Source organism: Agelaius tricolor, unplaced genomic scaffold (assembly GCF_023055355.1).
Source record: "Agelaius tricolor isolate 1412-34295 unplaced genomic scaffold, bAgeTri1.0.p SCAF_6, whole genome shotgun sequence".
NCBI lineage: Eukaryota > Metazoa > Chordata > Aves > Passeriformes > Icteridae > Agelaius > Agelaius tricolor.
In genome coordinates this window covers 39,502,812-39,528,389 of record NW_027269266.1, presented here as the reverse complement: position 1 = coordinate 39,528,389, position 25,578 = coordinate 39,502,812, and the positions used below count along the sequence as shown (strand labels likewise).

The 25,578-nt window shown below is 39.4% G+C and overlaps 1 protein-coding gene across 1 annotated transcript in view; it reads left to right on the top strand.

Moving 5' to 3' along the window:
• The first annotated feature begins 813 nt into the window (after positions 1-813).
• GADL1 (glutamate decarboxylase like 1) overlaps positions 814-25,578 on the top strand; it is a 164,826-nt gene continuing 140,061 nt past the window's right edge. The window contains exons 1-2 of the mRNA XM_071429423.1: positions 814-1,023; positions 4,570-4,703. The gene's annotated coding sequence lies outside the window, so the exon portion shown is untranslated. The remainder of the gene's footprint in view (positions 1,024-4,569; positions 4,704-25,578) is intronic.

The following is a 25,578-nucleotide window of genomic DNA, read 5'->3' as shown; positions in this document are numbered from 1 at the left end:
TGCAAAGCTAGAGCAATTGCTGGCATTCCTGCACAGTCCACTGAGAGAGGAGCTTGTGAAAGGACATCCTGCACAAATAAAATGTTTGCAGAATCAGTCCATGCCCCTAAAAAGACAGGCAAGAAGAAAAGTGAAGAGGGTCAGTGCCAGAAGCTGAACCAAAAGTAAATCTGCAAAGTTGTCTCTGGATATGAAATCAGTCCATTTTATTGGATTCATCAACACTGCTTGCATATGCAAATCCCTCATGAATGAAGCTTTTGTAGTGCAGGCTCCAAAATGAATTCAGGTAGAGTCAGTGACAGCAGTGGATGAGCAGAGAGACAGTTTAAAGGAGTTGCTTAGTTTTCAAATCAACAAATTGCTGTGATTCTACTTAATCCATCAAAAAAAAAAAAAAAAGGGAAATAGAACAATCTGGCAGCCAGGCAGGAAGATAGAATAGTAAAGGACATAATGTTCCAGCTATTTTAGGATCCATTGACACTGTGAAACTGATGGCATCAGAGAACAGTTGTTGAACACATTTGGGGAACAGCTGTGTTATTGCTGAAGTGTAAAGACAAAAGTGTGTGTAGACCTGTCGGGGTGCTCGAGAAGAATAGTCTGGTGGTGGTGAGGAGAGGCTTCTCTTCATTGTTAAACCATGCTCTTACTCATTTTCCTGTGAGTAAAGAAGGACTGGCAGAGTCAAATGACTTGATGAACACTCTTTATTTCCATGAAAATGACAGTTATCATATATAATAACTTTGATAGCTGTATCAATCTTTCTTAAATAAGATTAAATAACGTGGATCAAAAATGTGCCTTCAACATTCATTCAGAGATGCTCTGGTCATTGTTAAAGTATCTCTGTTCCTTGAATAAGACATTTACTTTTCCTTTCTTTTTCCTTTTCTCTCGGTGGGGCTGCTATTTTGCTTGAGCTTCAGAATGGACCCACCACAGGGAAATAAATTGAGTAAAGAAATGTGTCTCATCTCAAGATGATATGAAAGATACTTCTGAAGTTATCTTAAGGTAAGTTTTTGTTCTGGAAAAGATTTTTTTCACTGTTTCACTCACTTATCAGAGCCTCCCTGCCAATTCTAACCTGCATGATGTGTTTGAAGTCTGTATACATTTGTTACTATTGGATGAATTGCTTTGCAGGAATTTTAATATATTTCACATTGGCTTATCTACCTGTTCGCAGCCACATACATGTGCATGTACAGATGTTGGACAAGGATTTGCTGTAGCCAGGGAATAGTGAGCAATCTGTGGTGGTGAAAAGATGTCACTTCAGGTCTGCTGGAGCGCAAGGGCTCTCAGAACTACTTTCAGAAATACAGGGTCAAACAATCTCTGCTTTTCCCACTGTCTCAGTGTGAGAGATATGACTGTCATCTCACTACTGTTTTGTATCTGAAAAATTAGTATTTCCCCCTTACTGGATTATTGGTAGTTTCTGAAAAAAAGTGTTAAAGTAATGTCATTGACTGCGTGCAAAGCATGAGAAGTATAACATTGATGTGGAAGTTACTTAGTAGCAGTTTCTTGTAATTAGGGTGTCTTTTGTGTTTTCTTGTTGGTAGCACAGTTGCTTGCACTGATTGTGTGCAGGCATATTGCACATTTACTACTCTGCTATGTGAATAAATGTCCAATTTACATTAACTATGATGTCCTTTACTAATGCAGATGAGAGCTCAAAATCTTCAGAGGAGCTGAAATTCAATTTGTGAAGATCAGAGCAGGTGTTCCATCTCTCTTTAGTCTATATTGAGACAGCCAAAATGCCACTACAACTTAATCTTGACTCATATTTCTTGCATTTACAGCTATGCAGTCTAGGACAATTTATATCAGCCTTTTATTTTTTGTGGTGATTTAATGTCTTTACGTTAGATTATGGCTTTAAATTCAATATGTTCTTACTGTGCTATAAATTCAAAACACAAACACGGTTCTTGTTCCTGAAAGCCGACAGATGAAAGAGAAACAAAATAAGGAAAAGAAACTACCTGCCAAACTGTGTGGGAAGAGAGAAACAAGGAGTATATATGTTAAAAAACCACAAGAGAATAAAAAATGCCTCTTTTTAAGAACACGTGGATGTAGCACTAACAGAGGAAAGGAATCTTAGTAGGGTTATTATGACATTAGTCCTTCAAAATTTACCATTCTTCTACCTCTTTGCAGCATTGCACCTTTTCTCAATTGGAATGCTGTGGTGAAGAAAGCTTTTAGTGCCCAAAAGACTTGTGGGACACACTCAGGGGGCATGTTTGCTTTATGCTGGAGAATCTGAGTCATTCATTTGCTGTTTCTCACAGATCCTGTTTGCTCTCTTTCTGGGGAAGGCAAAGAGTTTAGCATTCCCTGGCTGCAGTGGCTCTCAGGTTTTACTATGCTGATATTTACCTACCTTAGGTAAATATATTTGGTTTAGTAGAAGAAAACAGAATAAGGAATGGGATACTTGTCTCTTTCCATCAGTCCCTCTCACAGATGCTCCTATGGGAAGAACAAATTCTGCCTGAATAAATTGAATATGACCTACTATGATTTAGGTTATAAAAGTAAGAATTTCAGTAGTATCGTTGATATTACAGGAATATCTGGGTCTATTATGACTGAATTTGGGGTTTTCTAGCTTACCTATGACATTTATATAGGCAAACACAGTGGTGTTTCATTGTTTGCCATTCACAGAATCACGGAATGGGTCAGGTTGGAAAGGATCAAATTGGGGTCATCTACTCAAGCTTCCTGCTCAAGCAGGGCCATCCCAGAGCACATGGCACAGGATTGTGTCCAGGTGGTTCTGGAATATCTCCAGTGGGGAGACTCCAGGACCTTTCTGGGCCACCTGTTCCAGTGCACAGTCACGCAGCCAGTGAGTTCTTCCTTGTGCTCAGGTGGAACTTCCTGTGCATCACTTTCTGGCTGTTGCCTCTTTTCCTATTGCTTGGCACCACCAAGAACAGCCTGGCTCCATCCTCTTGGCAACCCACCTTTAGATACTGGAAGACAAAACTTCACCTTGTTTATAGATATTTTACACTGTTGATACATTGTCAGATACATTATTGACAACATTTTAGAGCATAGTTCTATGGAGGCTTTAGTTTGTTTATGTTGTCTTGAAAAAAGGTTTCGTCAAAACACTTGAATATGGAACATTTAATTCAAATCAGTTATATTTTGGATTCAAAAATATTTCCCTGTTGGCTCATATTTTCCTTTCCTCATAATGGGACTATGACAGTCTCATCCCTTGTGAGAGAAGATCTTTAATGATGGAAGAGAAAATGCAGCTAGGGAGCACAATGTGTGGGGGAGAATGAGAGCATTCAGCAACCAGTGGATTGCCTCCATGGGGTATTGTAATAAAACAACCACATAAAAGAGTTATATTTCCATATATAAAAAAAAAATGGAGACCTTTCCAGCTTTATAATGTTTGTTATATTTTGCACATGAAGTAAATATTTTTTAAGACAGGAAATTGTTTAATGAAAATGCTGTGTAGCTGCTAAAATATAGATTAGCATCACAAAAACTACATTTAGGAACTGGAAGAAATTTGAAATAAAAACTGAGAGCATCTTATCAAAACTTTATTTCTAATTTTATTCATTTTTATTTTGGTCTATTAGTAGCAACAACACATAAAGTTCCTTTTCCTTGCAAGGGTCTAATGGCTCTTCCTGGTGTTTCTACAGTTTTTGTAGGTTTCTTAGGAACTCCTAAACAGTGTTGCTGCTTATTCAGTCTGTGGGATACCCTCTCATCATCCACAGGACTGCAAATCAATTTGGATCTTCTTTGTATGCTATCACCTCTGTGAAAAAAATCATGTTTATTTCTGGGTCTTTGAGGGATATATAATTATTGAGGCAATATTAACACTATAACAAGCTGTAAGTTTATCAGCAGTCCAGTCATTCTTGAAAATCCATCTGACCTGAGACATCCAACTGGCAAAGGTGCTTGGAGAAATCATAGCCAGAAATGAAATAAAAATAATGTTCTAAAGGGAAGGTGCTTTTCTGATCAGCAAGAGGGGGATTAGGAACAAATTAGAGTTTTGATTTCCTATAAGAAAGTTAAATTAATAAAAACCTTTAGATTCAGTGGGTTTTTAATGTGTTACACTCTGCCTTGTTCAATTGAGGCTCCCCCACACTGTAGTTCTGACAGTTCTAGCCTTGACATTTCTAATAATGCTTTCAATACCTCTTGAAAATTCCTGTAAAAAAGGATTTATGTGGTGAGTTAATCAAAGCAGACTATATAGCAATGTGTTTTCCTCCCAAATAAATATCCATGTTCTGTTACTGAAGTTGATAGAATAGTTGATGGACACTGGTGACTTGCTTCTTACTATTCCTATGCTACTGGATTTTTTTTTTTTCATTCAGAAATGCATAAGCAGGATATGTATTTGGTTTTCTTCCTAATCTTGCAGCTGATTGTCTAAAACCTCCCATCTGTGGCTTATGCTGGTTGAGCATACAAGCACTTGCTTTGATAAAAGAGATGCTGCAGAGATTTGATGCAAATGAATTTTTCATGCAGACTGTTTCTGTGGGGCTGCTGGCACAAAGTTCCCAGGAAAAGCACATGCCTGGCAGAGCTGTTGTAACCCAAAGAAACCTAGATGGTAGCTGGTGAGGAACAACACGTGCTAAACAACAAAATCTTGTTCTAAGGTAAGGCTCACATGGAGAGTGGTGGCTCTCTATCCAAGATGGGCAGCTGTAGACTGTGAGATAAAAACCTCAGTTATTTTCATAACCAGCTAGTCCAAGGTGTCTCCCACTGTATATATGAATGTTGAAAGATCACACAATGTAAACCAGGACAGAGACTACCATGCTAAATCCAGTGGCCTCTAGAGCAGCAGCTCTTGCCCCTCTTTCTTCTTGCAATCCCAGCTGATTAATCTGCAGTACTCTGGAGGGTTCAGTAGGAATTAGTATGCTGAGAAACAAAGGCATTTATCACCACTGAAGGGAAACAAGAAGTATCAACAGTTGCTTCTATTAACAAACAAAGGTTGGTTTATAGTGTTACTAGTAAAGCAGTGTAACCATATGATTTTCAGAAAGGTTACTTAGGTTACGTCAGTATTTGCCTGGCTTCTTTTAAGCTGTCCCTAAATTATGGAAGCAGGGAAAAGAAAAATAACTGGAAATTTCCCAGATGTGATGCCTCAGGCTTTGCCTAGAGTCCCAGGTTACTGCTCATCCATCTGCTCTTTGCAAGAGAAATGCTGATTTGCATTTGCCACAGGGAACACATTTTCCAAGGCTTGGCAGTAATGGTACCAACTGCAAATCAGGGTCATTAACAGTGTAGCAAGAAGTACCTGCAGCACTGGGTCTCCTAAAAATGCCTTCAGGTCCACAATTGTCATTGTCACGCTACAATTTTTACTCTGCTCAGTTCAGAGGGTTTTCCCCAAGCCACCTTTAGACAGCTTCAGACAAACTCAACCAGCCAAACAAGGCCAAGCAAAACTTAAGGCCATACATTTTTGTGCCAATATGGAAGGAAATGTTATAAACAGACACACAGACAATCCAGTTAGTCTAAGTAAGTGGGTAGCCACACTTATCTTTTCTCTACCAGAGGAGCCTAAATGTGTCTGTGTTCTGGACAGTCTCCCTCCACTGTCACTCCCCACTTACTTTTACTGCCTCAGCTTCAAAGTTTGCACTGACTAGCAAATAGGACTCTCATCCTCTTCCCTGCAGGAACTTAATCTACTCTCATCTTTTTCAAAGGCTTGAGTGTCTTCAATCCTCCATGGTCTATATAATTGAGAATTGAGGCTTGGAATATAAATGTGGGGGCTTGGTGTCTGGATCTGGAGACAGACAGGGGGGCCAGCTGGCTGGCTAGCTTCTCGTCTCCAGGGTGGGCTGAGGAATTTATATTTTAGTATCCTGTGGGAGCTACTAATGTCACATATTTAGTGTTATAGAAGAGATGAATTACCATGCATTCTCTAAATTCATGGTCTCCAGTATATTACCAGTTTTCAAAGGAGATTTCACATGACACATCAGTCGTGACAGTTCCCATAGAAAGATAAATAGTCCAGTACACATCATCCACATCTGCCTTTAGTGTCTGTACCTTCAGTGACATACAGTCCATCTCCCACTCATTCCTAGAGAGCCTCTGACTGCATTTGCTCAGGGCCTCCTTTTGGAGAACAGCAGCTTTGTCCAGTCAGCACCTTTGGCAGAGAGCTACCAATAGAGCTGCTCATTGGAATTAGTGCACCATCTGCTCTCAGTTGGGTTACTTCCTCATGTGGATGGTGCCACCCATTTGTGGCACTTGATGCTCTCAACCCTGTACTGAATGAAGCTGGAATAATTTTTCACTATCAGCATCTCTATTCTATATCCCTAGTGAGAAGGACATGGATGTGCTGGTGGATGAGAGGCTGGACATGAGCTGGGAATGTGGGCTTGCTGCCCAGAAAGCCAATCCTATCCTGGCCTGCATCCAAAACCATGTGGTCAGAAGGACAAGGAACAGGATCCCTTCCCTTCCCTTCCCTTCCCTTCCCTTCCCTTCCCTTCCCTTCCCTTCCCTTCCCTTCCCTTCCCTTCCCTTCCCTTCCCTTCCCTTCCCTTCCCTTCCCTTCCCTTCCCTTCCCTTCCCTTCCCTTCCCTTCCCTTCCCTTCCCTTCCCTTCCCTTCCCTTCTTTGTAGGATTTTTCCTACATTGCACAAGTTACTAAACCTTTCAGCAGTGATATTATTTACAATCTTCCTTCATCCTCCTGTTCACCCTTTGCATTACCTTTTTAAGACTTAAACTAACCAGGGAATTAATGTTGTGCAATTTTTTTATAGAAAGCTCTCAGTAATTATTGGACTAACCAAATAATTAAAGTGTTAACATGTGTCTTTATAGTATTTGATCTAGCAAAGCATTTGAAATGTGGGAAGTATCCTCTTGAGAAGTGCAATATTCACTCAAGTATATGCTGATTTTAGAGTCTTCTCTTATGAACTGGAAATTTAAATGTTGCTTGAAAAGACCTCCTAGTGAATTTATTGACCTGTTGTTAGGAGTTTGACGTGAGGGAGATCACCTCCAATTAACTCAGAAATTAAAAACTGTTCATAGCATTTCCGATCATGAAACTTTATGCAAGCTTCTTAAAACACACAGGAAGGATTTAATTATGTATCACAAGCTGAGAAGGTGTATAAGTGTTTGCAAGATTGGATTTTTGGATAATAAATCCTTCAAGGCAGAAATTTTATTTTAAAGTACACATTTGTACGTGAAAGCTGTTTCAAAACAATCTAGAATGTGACTTTGAAGCATGCCAGCTATTTTTGCACCAGCTCCTCATGTGGCCATTCTTAATCCAAACAGAGAATCTTTCTGAAATTGCTTCGAGCTAGTTTGGAAGTGGATTAGTAGAAAGGCCTCCTTGCTGGGGCATTAGAGTGAGCACAGGAGGAGAGGGCCCATGGAGCTGCTTTTGTGGGGAAACTCTGGCCAGGCTGTTTTCCCACATTGACACAGCTCATCACAGTAGGGCCCTGATACTGACTGGAGCTCTTCTCTGCTCCTGCACCACATAAGCATTTATGATTGACAGCACTGCAGACTATTGAGTTGTTTGAGCTGTTTATAGCTGCACTCTTTTTTGAAACATAAGAGATATCTCTTTTGGGTAGATTTCCTCCTGGTAGCAAACTGTCACTTCCCAGGTTTTGTGCTGCAGTGAGATGAATGCTTAGAAAGCAGGATATACTTGATTTTATTCATAAAGCATTGCTCATGTGATGGAACATCCTGGCTCCGTCTAATTAAGCGATAATTCACCATGGGCAGGAGTGTCTTTCAAAGCGGTTATTGACTGCCTCAGCTGGATACCTGAAGGGCTCCTGCTGCAGGCCACACACCTGGAAGAGCATTAGTCTTCTGGGAATTTATTTTTCAGGATGCTTTACTAATATTAAGTAAGTCATTTTGTCCTGTGTTAAGGTTTTTCTGCTTATGTGGTGTTTATAATCTACACTGAGAGTAATGCCTGGCTTCGTGGAGCACAGCAGTGTCTGTCTGACAGTGATGTGAGAGCCAAGAGTGCAGTCATTTCCTCTTCCAGGTGTGTTACCTGAATGGGGTCTGTTTGCCCTCCTTAGAGGCTAAACTTTGCTGAAGGATGTATGGAGCTCTGATCAGGGCTTTACTAGTGCTTGCTCTCTTTTCTGCCTTTTGTTTAGTTTTTGTGGAATGAAGCTTCAAAATCAAATGCAAGAGAGAAAGTTCAGAGTGTAGCATGATTGGAGAACAGAAGCATACACAGCCTCTGAGAGAGAGGAGAAAAGGGCATATTGAACCATTTGTGAAAAGATAAAGAAGAAATTGTAAGTAACAAAAAGTGCAGAAGAGAAAAAGGAGAGTGAGGAAGCAGGTAGCATCTTTAATGGAACACCGAAAAGCTGAGGATAAAGGAAATACAGTTGCAAGAGATGCTGAAAAAGGATTGCTGGGCCATGAGAAGGTGTATGATTGGTATGATTTGTGATGGAAGGGAGGAAGTCTGGAAAATATCTGGTTAGAAGCTGTGTGGATAGCTTTGCAAATCCGAGATCTAGAAAGGCAATGGAAGAAAAGGCTCAGAAGCTCCAGTGAGTTTAGGCACAGGCAGGAAGGAGCCTGGTGGCTGAGGGGATTAGGCATTTTGGGGAGCTGATCTGTTGTCCTTAGGTTATAGGGAAAAGTGCTAAGGCTGATTAAAGTATGAAGATAGGAGCTACTGCTAAGAAGGCAGAAGGTAACTAGGAATGACTTTTTCATGCAAAGGAGCTTCAATGTCATCCAGGACTTGCACTGAGATTTGATTCTTGTTCATATACCTTGGCAGCTGCATTTTGGCTTCATAGGCCTGCAGAGGCAGGTTTTGTGGCAGTAGTGAGTAACTTGTGTTTTAACCCTTCCCTTGAAAGAGTGCAAGAAAAGTATGAGAGAAGATATTCTTTTGCATTGCTGAGCCCAGTGCCTCCACAACCATAGGTCCTGTGGGCCTTCAGGCCTGGCACAGAAAAAAGCAGCAAACAAAAAAATCTTTGCTTTTACTCAACAAACTCAAAAAATCTTGAGTTTATATTCTGTTAAATTTGTGAAAATCATAGCATCTGAGTTACTTAATGTAGCAAATTCCTGTGTACCTCTCTTGCTTAATGGGGTCTTAGTATGAAATCTTGTATTGCATTATGTTGTCAGGAAATATCTTTTATATGTCTACATAAAGTGTATTTGAAAACATAGACAAATTGTGGGTGACAATGTACATGGTGAATTATCCACCTGTAACAGCACTTTTGAGAGTCATTCCTCTTCCCTCACCTTTATTCTTTCTCATGGAAAATACCTTCACCCTTCTTCTCTCTTGTGCAGAAGATAGAGAACACCAGACTTAGAAAATCTTGTTAATTGCAGATTTCTTCTTGCTCTTTTTCCATCCCAAAGCTAAAGGAGATGGGCTGGAGATTGTCAAGGCACTAGAGGGTTATGGAGATAGTCTGTTACCTGTCACTTGCATATAAGTACAGCAATATCTTGCTGTAGCCTGCTGTAGACTGCAAGCATTGTTTTCCTGTTGTCTGCTACTCATGGTGGTCATTCAGGACAGGAAAAGTGAAATGTTGCATGGAGTTATTGGGCAGCAAAGCCAGCTTGGGTCCTGTCACTGCTGCACTTGCATTTCTTGTATGGCTTATCCTCCATTGATTCAGCTGGTTCCTGCTACCACACAGCCACTTACTAATTCTTCCCCCACCCAGTGGAATGGGGGAGAGAATTGGAAGAGTAAGAGTGTGAAAACTCATGGGTTGAGATGAAGACAGTTTAATAGGTAAAGAAAAACTGCACACACAAGCAAAGAAAAGCAAGGAATCAATTCACTGCTTCCTGTGGGCAAGCAGGGGTTCAGACATCCCCAGGAAAACAGGGTTCCATCACATCTAATGGTTACCTGGGAAGACAAACAACAATGCTTCAAATCTTTTCCCTTTCCTCCTTCTTCCCCCCTATTTTTTTGTATGCTGAACATCATGGCATACAGCATGGAATATCCCTTTGGTCTCTTGGCTGTATCACCAGCTGTCCCAGCTGTGTCCCCTCCCAGTTCCTTGTGCACCCCCAGCCCACTCTCTGTGGGGGTGGTGTGAGAAGCAGAAAAGGCCTGTGTGAGCACATCTGAGCAGTAGCAAAACCACCCCTCTGTTATCAACATGGTTTTCAGGATAAATCCAAACCCCAGCCCCACACTATCTAGTGTGAGGAAAATTAACTTAACTGCAGCCCACTGCTGTAACTGACAGTCAGGTAATAATATGATTAAGACATAAGATTTTATTTCTCTATTAATCACAGAGTTTGGCTTTTATGGTCAATATATTTTGTTTATAGGGTAGGCAAGGCTCTTATTTTGTTGCTTTAATGTCAGGCTAGCAGAAAATGTGTCTCTTTCTAAGTCAATAAAGAAACCCCAGCAATAGCACGTGCTTGTGTGTGTGTAAGATAGTAGTTTTTGCTGTCACAAATATTCTTTAAAATAGAAAGTCTTTTCAGTGCTAAATTCAGGGTTTTGCTGTTGTAGAAGTTTAACAATCTTGGAGAAGGCTACACCAAACCAAACCAAACTATATCTTTTCCAGGCCTGGTACAATCTTCTAGAGTTAACTTCCTAGATGAATAAGTGTGTTTACTTTCATTGGTTGGGACAAGGTCATGATGGCTTTAGTTCTGTGGCAACTGGATGTAGCCAAAAAGTGTTAGAAAAAATGTATCAGTTGCATCAGTTCTGCACCTTCAGAGGGTATCTAGGCAGACTCTGCAGTGAAAGAAGGTGCTGTGCACATTCAGCAAACCAGGAACAAGGCATCTCCCTGGCCTCATGATGATCTAGGAGCTCATAGTGGCATTAGAGGATTTCTCCCATTCAGTCTGTCAGAACCACACAGGCTGAACAGTGATGTTTTTATCTGGCAATGTTCAGATAGGACAGACACTGCTCAGTCTCTAGTTGAATAGGTCCCACACCCCTCTGAGTAGTGAAATGTGTCATTAGTTGTGTTTTGGGCATCAGCTCATTGGCTCTGTGACATGGTAGGCAGGCTGAGACCATCATGCCATGAATGGGTTTGAGACAATTTTCCTGCTAAGAGTAGATCTGGTTTAGTGTCTTTCCCATATCCTTGTGTTTTTTTAAGTTTTGTGCTGGAATCTGCACCACAGATGAAACAGGTTAAACAGGTCCTCTGGAAAGTAAAGTGGCTTGGCCCCAGCTGCACCCAGTCCTGCCTTCTGGGGTCAGTGAAGATGTAAGGCGGTGAGAGTAGAAGCCCTTCCCTGAGAGGGCTGGGAAAATGAGAAATGTGGAGATATGAGTGCTTCCAGAAGCATTTGCATGTGTAAACTACAAGTAATATTTGGGCTGGGTTGGCTAGAGTAAGGCTGTTGCCTACTTGTTCCCTGCAGCAAGCTTGTGATACCTGGCTGACAAGTGTCACAAAACCCAAATGAGTAACTGCAGAAAGCTTGAATTCAGCATGCCTTTCCTTGAGTGAATTTCCATTTGCATTTGTGTCACTTGTTCAGATTTCCCCTAATCTAATGGTAATTTCCATCCTCTGAAGAACGGCAAAATAATCAATCTATTTGACCTTCCTTCAGGTGATAGATGGAAAAGCTTTGAAAATACTGAGCAAGGCACATACCTGCACCAGGTGATGTATTGCTGCCCCAGGGCCACCTGGAAGTTTCTGCCTGAGACTATCTATCCTGTTTGCATATCAGCTGCTCTAGGAGAAACTCTTAGAAACCTGATAGGAGGCCAATATAAAGGAGGTGATTGTAAAGTCAGAGAGGAGGTGAATACAAAGTCAGAGAGAAATGTTCTATATTTTCTTCCTTTGAGGTCTGTTTTCAATATTTTCAATGTACCAGTTCAGCTGATAGAACAATCTCACCCATAAAAACTCCAACCATTGTCAGCTAAAATGGACCTTGAGCAACAGAATATCTGTTGCCTGCCTGAAATGAGTCTCTTGTGTTTAGTGTACACATGACCTGTTCTGTAGACTACTGAAGGTGATTAATCTCCTTTGTTCTGCAATAGAATTGTATTAAGATCACAGAATTATTTAATGAGGTTTAGCCATGGAGATACTAATCTGTATCTGGAATGTGCTCCTTAAGCTGTTCCAACTAGATCTTCAAGCTCAGACTCTGACAATTAAGGTGAAAATGGTTTTGTCTGCACAGGACAACTCAAGAATTGGAAGTAATTAATGGATTTAATAGGTGGATTAGTTAAAACAGATTAATTCCTGAACTTCTTCCAAAGACAATTAAACTAAACCAAGTTAAGGCCACTTTCATTCTGAGTAAAAGCATCCACTTGCCAACTTAATGCAGTTTAACTAATCTTATTAAAAAGTGAATTAGGATTACTTTTCCTGAATACTCTCCCTAGTTCCTTTGCATTAAAGCATAAATGACTTTGCCTGTGCCTTCTTCAGGGTTTCAGGGCTTGGTTGAACCTGACACAAAGATTAGATCCTATGATTAATACTCAGGAAAATATCTACATGGCTGCTAGGAATAAAGTGAATAGATTTTTATGAAGTTTGATGTGCAAAATTAGAACATTGCAAGCTATGCATCTTCCCTTTTTTAACAGTGTTTGTACTGTGGAAGCTTACATGCAGAGTGACAAAGGCATCTAATTTTAGCAGCAGACTGGATGGAAGTAGCATAAGGGGTGGGCAGGTTGAATCACCTGAATTCTTATTCTTCTAGGATCAGAGTACTCAAAGGTGTTATGATCCTCCTTATGTAATCTGATTTTCTGCTATTCAAGGTTAGCAGGTGAGTTGTACCTTAAGTCCTGCTGAGTGCTGAATGACTGGGAAAGTTTTGAAGTTCTTCTCTATTATGTATCTTGACTTTGAGCTGGTGTCTGCTCAGGTGGAGAGATCACTCTGTGTGCCCAGCTCCCTGGCTTTTGCATGAGTGTGGCAGAACCTTTGTCTCCTGCAGTTTCACTCTAAGGAGTGTGGCTTGTTCCACTTTTTATAGGTCTAGTCCCAATGGAGACAAAGTACTTGGAACTTCTGCATTTGATCTGGCCAGTTTGTGGCAAATCTGGCTTTGCTTAGCAATGCTGTGGTTAAAAGAAAAATACAGTGCTGTTTTCATTTTATTTTGTATTTGTTTGTTTCCTCAGGTTAGTAATAAAAAAACTAGTTTTCTCACTTTAAAAAGAAGACATATATATTCAGTATAAAGTTGAAAATTACACTATCAGCTCTTTAGCACAGTGTGTATGTAACTATAAAATGCTAATTGTTGAAAACTGGTGTGCAATGCAGCTTACTGACTAAAGGTCAGGATTGCAGAGAATCATTACCACTATTTAAGATCACAGAAAAAAAGCATTTTTAAAAGCATGAGGAGGCAAGTTATTTTCTTTCTCTGTGTATTTGCTCCTGTTTGAATATCCTACAAGACTGCAATATGTAGCTCAAATTCAGCAACTGGTAGCACCAGAGTAGAAAGGGGGCTGTGAAAGCACATCTATTGATTTTTAGTGTGACAGTGTGTAGTCTCAGCAGTTGGTCCATGTGCTCTTGTGTGGGATATCAGTGCTTAAAATCCTTATGATCTTTCTGATTTTGGCGAGAGTTGTCATGTGAAGAAGTCGTGATTCCCATCAGCTGAATTATAATGCAAAATTATGCTGCTGCTTTTTTAGATCCTTTAAACCATGATTCTCAAAATCATCCTAAAGCTGTCCTTGCTTTATTGACTTATGTCTCTCTTGATGGAAATGGATTATTTTTGATTGTAAGGAGGTTTGAAAGAATAAGAAGGACATGTGCCTTGTGAAATGTTTGAGAGAATGTGTCATGCTATGTTTGAGCCAGTCTCAGAAGCAAGATGGGCACATTGTTCCAGTGTGGTGCCTGAGCTCACCAGACACATCTTCTTGACCTGAGCTAGTTACCACACACAGCTCTGTGTCATGCTTTTAGATTCTCTTCCTAGAAACTCTTGTGTGTTACCTCATTGCATGGTGTAGTTAGGCCTGAAGGAGACACACCAGCTCCCAATTAGGTGTCTAGAAAATGTTTGAGTAAAGATTTGTGAAGATGGGAAATGACCCTATCTTAATTAACACCATGACCTCTTTACATCACTCAAGGAATGTAGAATGAATTTAGAAGGAAGGAAAGTGTAGCTCAGAATTCCACAGATTTCTCTTCTCTGTTACTGGTGCTACAGGAGGGCTTTGGTCTAGAATATTTTTTGGTTCCTAGACAAAAAAAATCTTCTCTACAGTGCATGTTAAATAAAATCATAATAATTCTCTCTTAACAGACAGTCCACAAACTGTTTTCTCATGCACCTGTGGTTTTTTTACATGACTTTGTTTGAAAGGACAAAATGGGTATCAAAATATGAAAAGTTTTCTTCCTTGACAAATGGCCAGGTTTTACTCAAGAGGAAGGCAATGCACTTTAAATGGTGATCTGTGGCACTTCCCCTAACTGGTTTGATCTGATCTGTTACTAAATCCCAACACTTTGTAATGCAATAAACTCCCATTCTTTGATTACATCTGTCACCATCAGCAGAGCACTGATCAGAAAAATCTCACTTTGATTTCTCTGGGTAGTGGATCAGATGCAGCAGTCGGACGGAGATAAAGAATAAATGAACAACACAAAAAAGTGAACTTTTCATCTCTGTCCACAAAGACATTCTTTAGAACTGCAGATATTCAGTTCGTTTTTATTCTTAGAGTGAGCAAAACCTTTCTCTATACAGTAACTGAAAGTCACAGAATAATATGAAATATCTTTTGTAAAAAGTATGTATCAATGCATACATGGTGATAGGGTATTTCCAGTTGGTCCTTCTGGTGTATAACCCTCCATACGCATGCATCTGCAGTCTCCTAGCCTGTTCTTAAAAAACAGATGCAAGTTGCAAATCTGTTCAAATGCCAGCATCCTATCTATCAGTCTTCTGCATTTTAATCTGATTAGAGATAGTTGAAAAATTTCAGACTCTTAGATCTAAGATTTCAGGCACTACTCATATCCACAGACCACCTCTTGGCATGCAAATACCATATAATCTCTGGTGTCTCCATTCTGAGATCAGTGGTTTGCACAACATAAGAACTCTCAGTCTCAAAATATTGCTGGTCCCTCACGCTTCTGTTGTAACATGGACAAATTCCAAACTCTTTCTTCGTCTTCAACACTATGGAAGCTCTAGCTATGGTATAGGTATCTCAAGTGTTCAGAGTAGTTTCTGTCCAGAATCCCATCCCACCCCAAGATCTTCCTCTTCTGAAGTTGATATAATTGCCTGTGCATGTCCTGAGCTCACAGCATATTCCCATGCCAGTACAGGTGTAACAGATTTTAGGTGCCTTAGTCAACTGCAAACTGGAATAGGATTTGCAAGCTCTTAATCAATGAATGTTTTAAGAATAACATGAAGAAATTGTGTATTCCTCTTAGCTGTACTTTTAAATAGAAATATTTCCTTGAGTTATGGATTTGAGCTATAATTTTTCATGTTGCCTTCCATATGCATGCTGTTTCTGTGATTTGGGTAAGTGATGATTAGAGCTATTCTAAAAGTAACTGTTTTCATATCAGTAGCAGGGCTGAAGTGAGAAAGGACAGGCACATTAATTATACAGCACACTTTATTTCCAATGCCAGCTCCTGCTAGGGCAGGAAATGTTTCTTGTTACTCCAGAGCCTCTTTTGGCTCATGCACCTTTGGAGATGGAAGCCGAGGTATTTTAGGAAGTTTCTTGTTCATTTAAAATAAAATGTACAGTAATTAGACAAAGCAACCAGTGCCAAATGCAGTGCATCACATATGAAATACTTAATTACAGAGAAAAGTTATGTGTTCCAATTGATAGAGTAATCTGTACTCTAATTTACTTGTCTTACAACTCATTACATCTGAGATATTGATTTTCCAGTAGGTGGCTTTACAGCATTTTATCTCTGAGTCCTTGGTTTGAGTCTGATCTGTGAAGCTCTCTCAAATAAGCTTGGGAAGCTCAAACCTCTCTATTAGGTGGTGCCTGTGGAATAATCAAAGTAGACAAACTTCAGTAGTGCTGGTAATTTGTAAATAAAGGGCAGGCAGAAATGAGTCACTTAAAATGATGTGTCTTTTGAGACTTATAAGATGATGTCCTAGCAGGTAGCTGAAGTGAGCAGTGATTACTTTTTAATTATATGTACCTTGACTTTCAGGGTTTAATATCTCATTTATTTCAATTATACTGTGTGAAGCTTCCTACATTAAGCCGAAGGGGGTAGAAAAACTGAAATCATTAAACCTTGTTCTGAACTTTCATAAAAAGTTGAACACCTTGAGAGTGTGCTTCACTACATGAAGTAGTAGCTCAATTACAGATGAGATCAACTGCTAACCTTGGTGGGGGAGACATGAGAAACTATTAACCTTTTTAGCAATTAGCTAAAGCACTGCATTTTGAGGAGTTTTTATAAATCATATTTTTCAGAAGTTTTCATGATTTGTAGGTCTTGAACATATTGGCAAAAGTTATTTGTGCTAAGCAACTCAAAGCAACAAGACTTCATTGATATGAATCATGCTCCCTATATTTTCTTTGTGGGAGTGTTATTTGTTTGTTTTGGTTAATTTCCTTTTTGAAAAACAACTCACTGGGATGTTATATTTTGCATTTAGCTTTTTTTTTTTTTCCCTCTGAAGCAAATGGGTAATTTCCAAGTTAATATTTCCAAATTATTCTAATTTATTAGTGGACACATTACACTATTAAATTTCCCAAGTAACACTGGGATCTTGACCAACCTCATGATCCATTTAGAGCTATATTTCCTAAGACCAGCAGTATCCAAAACTGCATCTTTTAGAGAAAGATTAGAATCTAATCTTTCATTGGAAGATTTGCAGTTATATCTCAGTGCACACTGATATCTGAAAGCAAACAGATTGGTGTTACTGAAATGTAATTTTTTCAGGTAGCTTCTTTTTGATCCTAGTGAAATCTTTCTTTCAATAATATCTCGTGGAACTGAATTTCACGTGTTTTATCAGTTTTAAAAATCTCTTCTGTTTTAGGATGTTTCCTTATTAGCTAGGATCCAGTTACTGCATTTTTTTATACATTACTTATTTCATGGATATGTTATATTCCCAGGTTTTGAGTTCTTTTGCTTTTCAAACAAAAACTGTATTTCTTTTTCTTTGTTTTCAATCTTTCCAAAATGGAGATATTTCTGTGTATTTAGTTGTTTTTATTGCCCTTTCCTGTTCTGTACTACTTGTGCTTTGGTTTTGGAGATATTGGATGACCAGAAAGCAAATGTGATTGTGCTGTTGATTTCATATAATGGCACTTTGATGTTTTCCAGATTGGTTGTTATCTGTTTCTAAATGAAGGCTAAGAGGTTATTTGTGATTTTCATACTGCCATTGGACTTTGTGCTATTCAGAAAGATGTCTAATTCTTTTTCTAAATGATTATGGGCACAAGCCATCAGAGCATGCAAGGAGCTCATCCTGTTCCTTTCATTATTCAGCATTCAACTCCATTTAAGATGCATTTGCTACTAGGTCATTCAGTTCCCTAATTACATTAGGTTCCTTAGTCACGGATCATTCTGTTAAACATGTGAGCTAGAAGAAAATAAACAGGTTCTCTCTCTCCTCAAAAAAGACCATTTACTTTCCCCAGTACCAAATTTCAGATCACTTGCATTTTTTAATATTTCTTTTCAATCTTATAGTCACATGGGAGGACACCTGCCTTTTGGGAGTGCCATTTCTTTTCAAGGGATGTCCTCACTTAAAACCTTAAGAACAGGGAACAGAGTGCAGGCTGAGAGTCCAAATGATTCCAGTCCTATTGATTATTCTTACATATAACTTATTTCTTCCACAGGATTTTTGTGACAGGTTTGAACTAGTTGTGCCTTCAACATTTTCTTTTTAAGATGAGATCTTTTCTGAAAATGTTGCCATGAGGCTAAGTGGAATCTGGATTTTATTTAAATTTTGCCTCTCTGTACCACTTGGAACATTGTTTAGTACAATGGCCGCCAATCCTTTTGGATCACTGCTATATCCTGTCTGAGTGCTGCCTTTCATTCCCCCAATATTTAGATTTTTCCTTGCTGTGTGGTGATGAGAACCATCTGGCACCCGAATTAGGTAGTCCCAGCAGAAGAAAAAGGTTCTTATTTATCAAAGGAAATCTTGCCCATTTAAAATGAGGGACTAGCACACGTTTCAGTTTCTGACTTCCAGAACAAGACAAGTGGTGTAGTGCAGGCCTGAGGTACGGCAGCCTGAATATTATTTAACACACAGAATGAGGCAATTTTCTAATGAGATCACTGAGGATATCATAAGGATGTGTCTGTGAGATCATGAGTTACTGGGCTACTGGAAGCAATATAGCAACCTTGGGGTATAACTTGCCGAGAGCTGATTAGCCTTGCTGGTGTGTCTAAACAAAAAAACTCATGTATTCACTCACAGCCTTGTTTAGGGCTGCATGAGCATGTCTGCAAAAGCTGTAGCAAATTTCTGCTTTAGGAGATCTAGTTCATCACTTCAGTTTGTGTCTTTTCTTTCCCATGGTTGCTGGTTTCGTCCTACAGTAAAAGTTTATTAAAACTAAGAATTGGGAGCAGAATAGTTTATATTTAGAGTGTAGAAAAATCTGGAGCTCATTTAAGTGGTCTTGCTCAGAAGAAGAAAAACATGTCTGCCTTTCAACCAAACACTTGTAAATTATTATGGTTTTGATTTATAAGAATTCTTTCTCATTTTACACATCATCATGTAAAGCTGACCTGCATGCCTAGGTGCAATAGACCAGAAAAACTGAGTGGAATAATAATAAGAATAACAGAACTATAAAGCTTGTCATGTTGGTATTTGTGTTCTCAGTGTCAGTGCTGCTTGGCATCATGACAACCCCATTTTTATCTGTTCATATCTAAAATTGACTAATTGCCAGTTTTCAGCAGTATGCAGAAATTTAATGCATCATTAAAAGATCACCTAAGAAAGATTTTTGGAAAGTGGTTTTTCTTTTCATTTATGCCTCTAAGTCTATCAGGATCTTAAACTTTAAACTTGTATCTAGTAAAAGTTTCAATTCATTTTGGATGATAACCGTAAACAGTCCCTAATTAAAAGTGAAAACAAAATAACAGCAAAAGTATTTGTTGCTGTGTCTTCAAAATCGCTGCAGAGGGCTGCAATGCTTGGGCACTTTTTGTTCTACCTTTTGTTGCATTTCTGACCTCGGTTTTTGATTAGTGCGAACGGTGTAGAAAAGTTAATGATCTTTCTTGTACATGCTAAGATTGTGGCACTTTATAAAATTTTTGCTTTCTCTCTAATCTTTACTGCTCCACATTCCCTCCAATCAATTAGTTCTATGAAATCTACTTCAACATCTCTATCAGTGGTGAGAAAAATATTATTGATTTCAGTGTGCAATCATTCCAGTAGTTTCTTTATGAAGCATTAAGCTATCAGAAGCTGTGACCTTGCAATGAGAAAGCAAAATCTCAACAAGACATGAATCCTGACCCTGTGTGCTGTTTCCATAACAATAAGGTGGAGCATGACCTTGACCTTATCTCAGAAGAGCTGTTTTTGAACTTAGATTCAAACAGTGAACATAATAAGGAAGTTAATAACATTCGTTCTCTGTTAAAGGAAAGGAAGACAAAGGCAGACATACTGTTCTTTTTTGTCTTCTTCCTCCACTTTTAAAATGATGGATGTGGGCTATAAACAAGTCCCTATCCTACATTTAAAAACATTTTTTTGGTCAGCTTTTGTCTAGAGACTTGCTAACAGCTATTTAGCTTGCCCTAAGCAGATTAGAGAAGTCATACAGTAGATCTCTCAAGTTCTCTATGGACCTGTTCTTGCCTAGACTGTGGATAATCTGCTGTCGTGTTATTTCTCTTATTCCCAGCCTGTACCAGGTGTCTCTTAGAGATTACCTATATGAGGAGTTGGTGAGAAGATTGAGTGAAAAGTGCTATAGGCATGCCACGCTGTCTCTGTGAGACCACTCCAGTGTGCACTAACAGCACAGCTCATATGAGCTGGTTTATGTGAGGTGGAGAAGGTTACCTCCTGCTTTGTGCAGCGTGTCTGTAGAGGCAATTAACCTGAGTGGCTACTGTGCTGAGAATTTGTGCCCATTGTGCTGCATCCACTCAGAAAAGCCCCACTTTACTGACAAGCATTTTATTTGGTGTGAACTCAGTTAGAAACTTCATTGTCACCAGCACAGAACAAGATGAAACACCTAAGAAAATGGAGCTGAGATTGTATCTGTACTGCATGCTGTATTTGTGTGTAAAATTAGAGTGGCTGGATGCTTTGGTACTCTAGATTTTTCGAATACACAATTGTATGGGGTGGTGGAAATATTTGGTGAAAAGCAAAATGACTTGCAGGGACTGCATGAGAAGCAATACCAGAAAAATGAAACTGTATTGTTTCCACTGTATAATGGAAATTGGTAACACAGGTACTGATAGAAAGACACAGAGACACATTTGCATAATTTTATTTTGTTCCTAATATTCTCATAACACTTAACAGAAAATATTCATGTCAGAAGTTGAATGGGAAGCATTGTTAAGTGGTTGGAGTACATGCAATGTCCTTGAAAGTTAATTAAGGATGTTTCTGAGTCTTGGTTAACTGTGTAGTTGAATAATCCAGAGCATCTTTCTTTTGAAAAGAGGTATCTAATGATTGTCAGGGATCTAATCAAGTCTTTGCAGTACTGACACTTGGGAGACTGCTGGATCCTATTTTATGGAGCTCACCTACTGAAAGCTTTTGTCTCTACAAATGGACTGTAGTGTTGTTTCTTCCCTTGTGTCTCTGATGACTTCTTATCTTAGGTCTAAAATTGGCCATAATATCGCCAAACATTTGTGTACGTCTAGCACCCGTTCTCACAATTTCAACTGCAGATGTAGTTGGACCATAATTCCTCTGGGAAGTTGAGGTAAGTGCTCTGTATGTGCCTTTTGGAAGTGACAAGTACCCTTGATTGCTTGGGGGTTAAAAAAGAGCCAGAAAACAATAAATCCTGGATATGTTTCTATACCTCGATTTTCTTACTACTCTGAAATGTATTTTGGACTCTTGGATCTGTCCCTCTGGGATGGTCCAGAATTGCTTTTTGTAGTCTGTCTGGTCTCCCAAGCTGCTGAATCCTCCCAGTTTAGCTCCTCTTTAACCTCAGTCCTTCCTGGAGCTAGACCAGCATTCCTGCTAGAAAAGAATGTTCCTCTTATCTCCTTCCCAGAGCTCTCTCTTCTTACATTACAAACCTCCTTTGGTTTCTCTTTGGTAACTTTTTTCTCTTTCTTCTTTGGTAACTTTTCACTGCCCAGAATTCCCATCTTACAGATGGATAAGTATAGCATTAAGCATCCTCCATTAGTTTCCTCAGTAGGGAGAAATACATAAAGACACAGAGGCCTTTCGTGAGGCAGTGCTTTTCTTTGCACTGGATTCAAATTGCTGCATAGACTGTTATGTTTGGATTTTTCAGATAGATCCTCAATGGTTTGGGTTTTTTTTTTTTTTGTTGTTGTTTTTTTGTTTGGATTTTTTTCCCTCCTTTTTCTTTTTCTTTTTTTCCCCTCTTTTTTGTTGTAATATTTCTTAGATGTTTCTGAACATAGGATTATTAGCAGCCTTTACAAGTGTAGTGGTCCAAACAGGGATACAGAATGCTTTTATGGACACTTTGACATCCTGGCATCCTTGTTTGTCTCATTTCCTTTACACAGAGGGTGCCTGTACACACACTTGCTGTAATGCACTTACACACCCATGCCAGCTCCAACCACTCTGTGCTTGTGTGTGCACCCAAGATAAAATGAGGGAGGGTCAGGTCACAGAGAACACAAATCACTAGAAACTCAAGGTATTTTAATCCTTACCATCATATTCTCAGGAAAGGTCCCTGGGTTTTACAGGTCATATTTTATTGGATTATTTCTACCAAGTCTGAAAACAAGATGTGATCTCTGAATAAAGTGTCTGGTTAATAGGAAATTCATGATTTTATCTATTCTGAACCCTTACATTTAGCAGTCCATGGGTTTATTAGTGTTGAGGTCCTGATACATAATTTGTTTCCTGTGCCACTTTACAGCAATGTTTTCATGGCTGAATATCCTGTAGTATATGTGTCTGTAGCTTTCTGTTTCTTACCCACGTTACCTCTATTTACATAAGAAATATGAAGTCACCAGGTTGGCTTACCACATCATAAATGAGCTTTGACTGGCATCATTGCATGTCCAATATGTAGGCAATCCTAAAACTCCTGTGGCCCTCTAAAAACTGACCCACAATTTTCCTCCTGTAGCTCCTAAAGAGCTGGGTACACAGATGAAACAAGGCTGTAACATGTAACATTTTTAGCTTCTTAGACAGACAACTCACCATCACCACCAGCACACACACACTCAAACATGCTACTGACCTCTTCAGTAATATTTTGTTTTCCACAGCATCTTTTCCTTTTGTTTCAGGAGGGCCCTGAAACACCTTTCAAAGGACTGAAATATGCAAAGATGCTGCTCTCTGCTTTTCAGTTGTTGTTCCTGACTTCATCCACCATAGAGCAGAGTGAAGCAAAGGGGCAGTGTGGCATTCTATCTTACTTCCCCATATCCATATGCATCTGGAAGATATTATTTTAGGCCTGTCAGCTTTTGCAGTGATAAGTTAGCAATATAGATCACATATAAGCTGCATCACAATGATTTTTAAATGAGATTTATTCATTTAAAGTGGATGATAAATGGTTTTCTTTTATCAGACTCTGGCAAATGAGATTAAAGCAATGTTATTTTCCTGGAGTAAGAGAACAGCTGGCACAAAGTTAATGTCTGTAGGTTGTACTGTGCTTGCCTGACCTTGCAGAGATGTGTAACAACAATGGGGAACATCCAGGTAGTTTTTCTGCTTCCTAAATCCTGTTTATGTTTTACAACCAGGTGCTACCTGGAGTACTGGTAGGCTGTGGGTTATGTGAGCACTGTGAGAGGCTTTGGCAGGAAAGGCCAGCGGACAAGACAGCACAGTCTGCTCCAGCTTTTCAGGGAATCATGTATACATGCCAAATCTCTCCCAAAACTGTGGGAAGCACTGCTCTGTGTTTCTTCAGCATTTTAGAAGGTCTAGCATATTGTACAGAGTATCTTGAGTATGCTCCCCTCAGGGTTAGCTCATCCTGCTGGGCACTTGGTCTTGGTCTCTCCTGGATTCCAGGAAATATCCTGATATTTCCCCCCTGATTCAGATACCATGAAGCAATGTAAGAACTGCATAAATAAGCCTTACAGTCCATTGCAGTTCTCAATTTGTATGATGGCACAAAGAATTTGTGTTGCATGCCCTTAATATGACATGAGTGGATAAAGGGAGCCAAATGTATATGGACTTGTCAGCATTACTTTCACAGAGTAGCTCCTGAAATGAACTCTACTGAGAATTTTTTTAGGAAACAAGTTGGTTCAGTCTGGGGCACTGGGAGAGCTCATTATCTGGGAGAGCAGTGGATTTTTTCCCCTGGATGAATTCTCAGTCTACAGGATAAAACTTTTCCTGTTGGTCTTTATTGCGTTCAGGAAGAGGTCCTGTCCTTGTCCCTGGAGCTTTCTTGGCAGGAGGTTGGCTGTACTGAAGAAGATAACAAGGATTGCAGAGGGTTGCCCTCACAATAAAGAAAAGTACTGGAGAGGTCAGGGAAGAGCTGACAATGACTGTAGAGTTCTTCTGTTCCACTGACTCCACAAATTTCTTCCTGTCCCAGAACTTTGCAGGTGTGCGAGATGGAAGGGAAGATTTGCAAACTGAGAGTGATTCCTCTCACATTGTGTTTTGGTAATACATCTATGTTTCCTTCTGGTGATTTTGCTCAGAGGAGCTATCCTGTGGTACATTTATCTGTAACTTTCTCTTTCTTGCCTCTATTTCCTCTATTGACAGAAGAAATAAAGTCACACAGTCGGCTTACCATATGTCATTGGCGAATGAGCTTTGACTGGCATCTACTCCAGGGAAAAAAAGACTTTGTTATGCAGAGTACATGGTTTGTAATCTCCTGTTTCTCCCATGACACTTCTCTTCAGCATCTCTCCTATGAAAAAGAAATCCAATTGCCATTGCTTGATTTTTGTCCTGCTTCTCAGATGTTATTTTTCTAAGAATTCCTAGCTATGAGTCTGTCAACAAAGTCTGTAGCTGATGGCATTTTGCCCCATCTGTCACAACTCTGTACACTTTGATAAATTAGCTGTATTGGATTGCAGACTTAAATTGGAAAGTAGTACAGAGTAATAAGTTATTTTATTGGTTTCTTCCTTTTGATCTTGGATTGCTAGTCTATAATCTACTCTACACCTACTGATCTGAGCATTTGCTTTGCTTAAAGTAGCTGTCTATTTCAAAGTTTTGGGTTTAGTCCAGTGTTGAATATCAGGCCACACAGTGGGCAGGAGAGGAAACAAATTAATTCCCTGTTTTATTTTGAGGCAATACTCTATAAATCTCCAGTTTGAGAAGTGAAGTCACTTTTGCACACTCAGAACAGAACAGAAGACATGCATTACTAGACCCTCTAGACCTGGTGATGGTTCATCAGTTGTCCCTTGGCATCCCTTTGGGTAGTCATGCACAGCACACAGGACAATTGGAGACATGAGGTGCAAGACTGAAGACTAATTCAGTTAAATTCTCATGCAAGATCCTCCTACCTCTTGCAGTAAGTTCTTATACATATATAAAAAATTATGTTGGGGCTTTTCTTCATTCTGGGGAAAAAGGAAAAGGATGGTCCCCCATGAAATGGAAGGTTAGTAAAACATCTAAAAGCACTAGATATTTTGAAACCCCTCTGTAGACATATGTATATAAACAGGCTCTGAGAACTGTTGAGAACAAATCATCCTGCTGTGCTTCTGTGCCTGGTGCCTATAGAAAGAGTTCAATAGGAGTGGTCTGTGTTAATCTTTTGTGCTTGGAAATCTGAACTCTGATGTTCAGCTCCTCAAAACATACGAGAAACAAGGCATATTAGTGATTCTACTGAGCAGACAAAAATCAAAGCCTGAACAACAGAGAAAAATGTTCTCTCTTTTAAACCCCTCTTCAGCTTTTCTGGAGAACATCACTACAGGACTGGCCTAGAAAGAAAAAAGCAATTGGGGATTTCAGAGTGCTCAATGTCCTTGCAGTGTGTATGAATATTGCCATTAAAGGCATGCTGAAAATAATCTCCTTTGAAAAAAAACATTGTTAGCAATCAATAGGAATTCATGAGTAGAACATTTTATAGATCAGAAATTGAGATTAGAACAGGTAAAGGTTATAGGTCTCATATGCTCATCAGGCTTGGTAGAATTCAGTTTTCTTCTAGGTTGAATAAACTTTATTTGG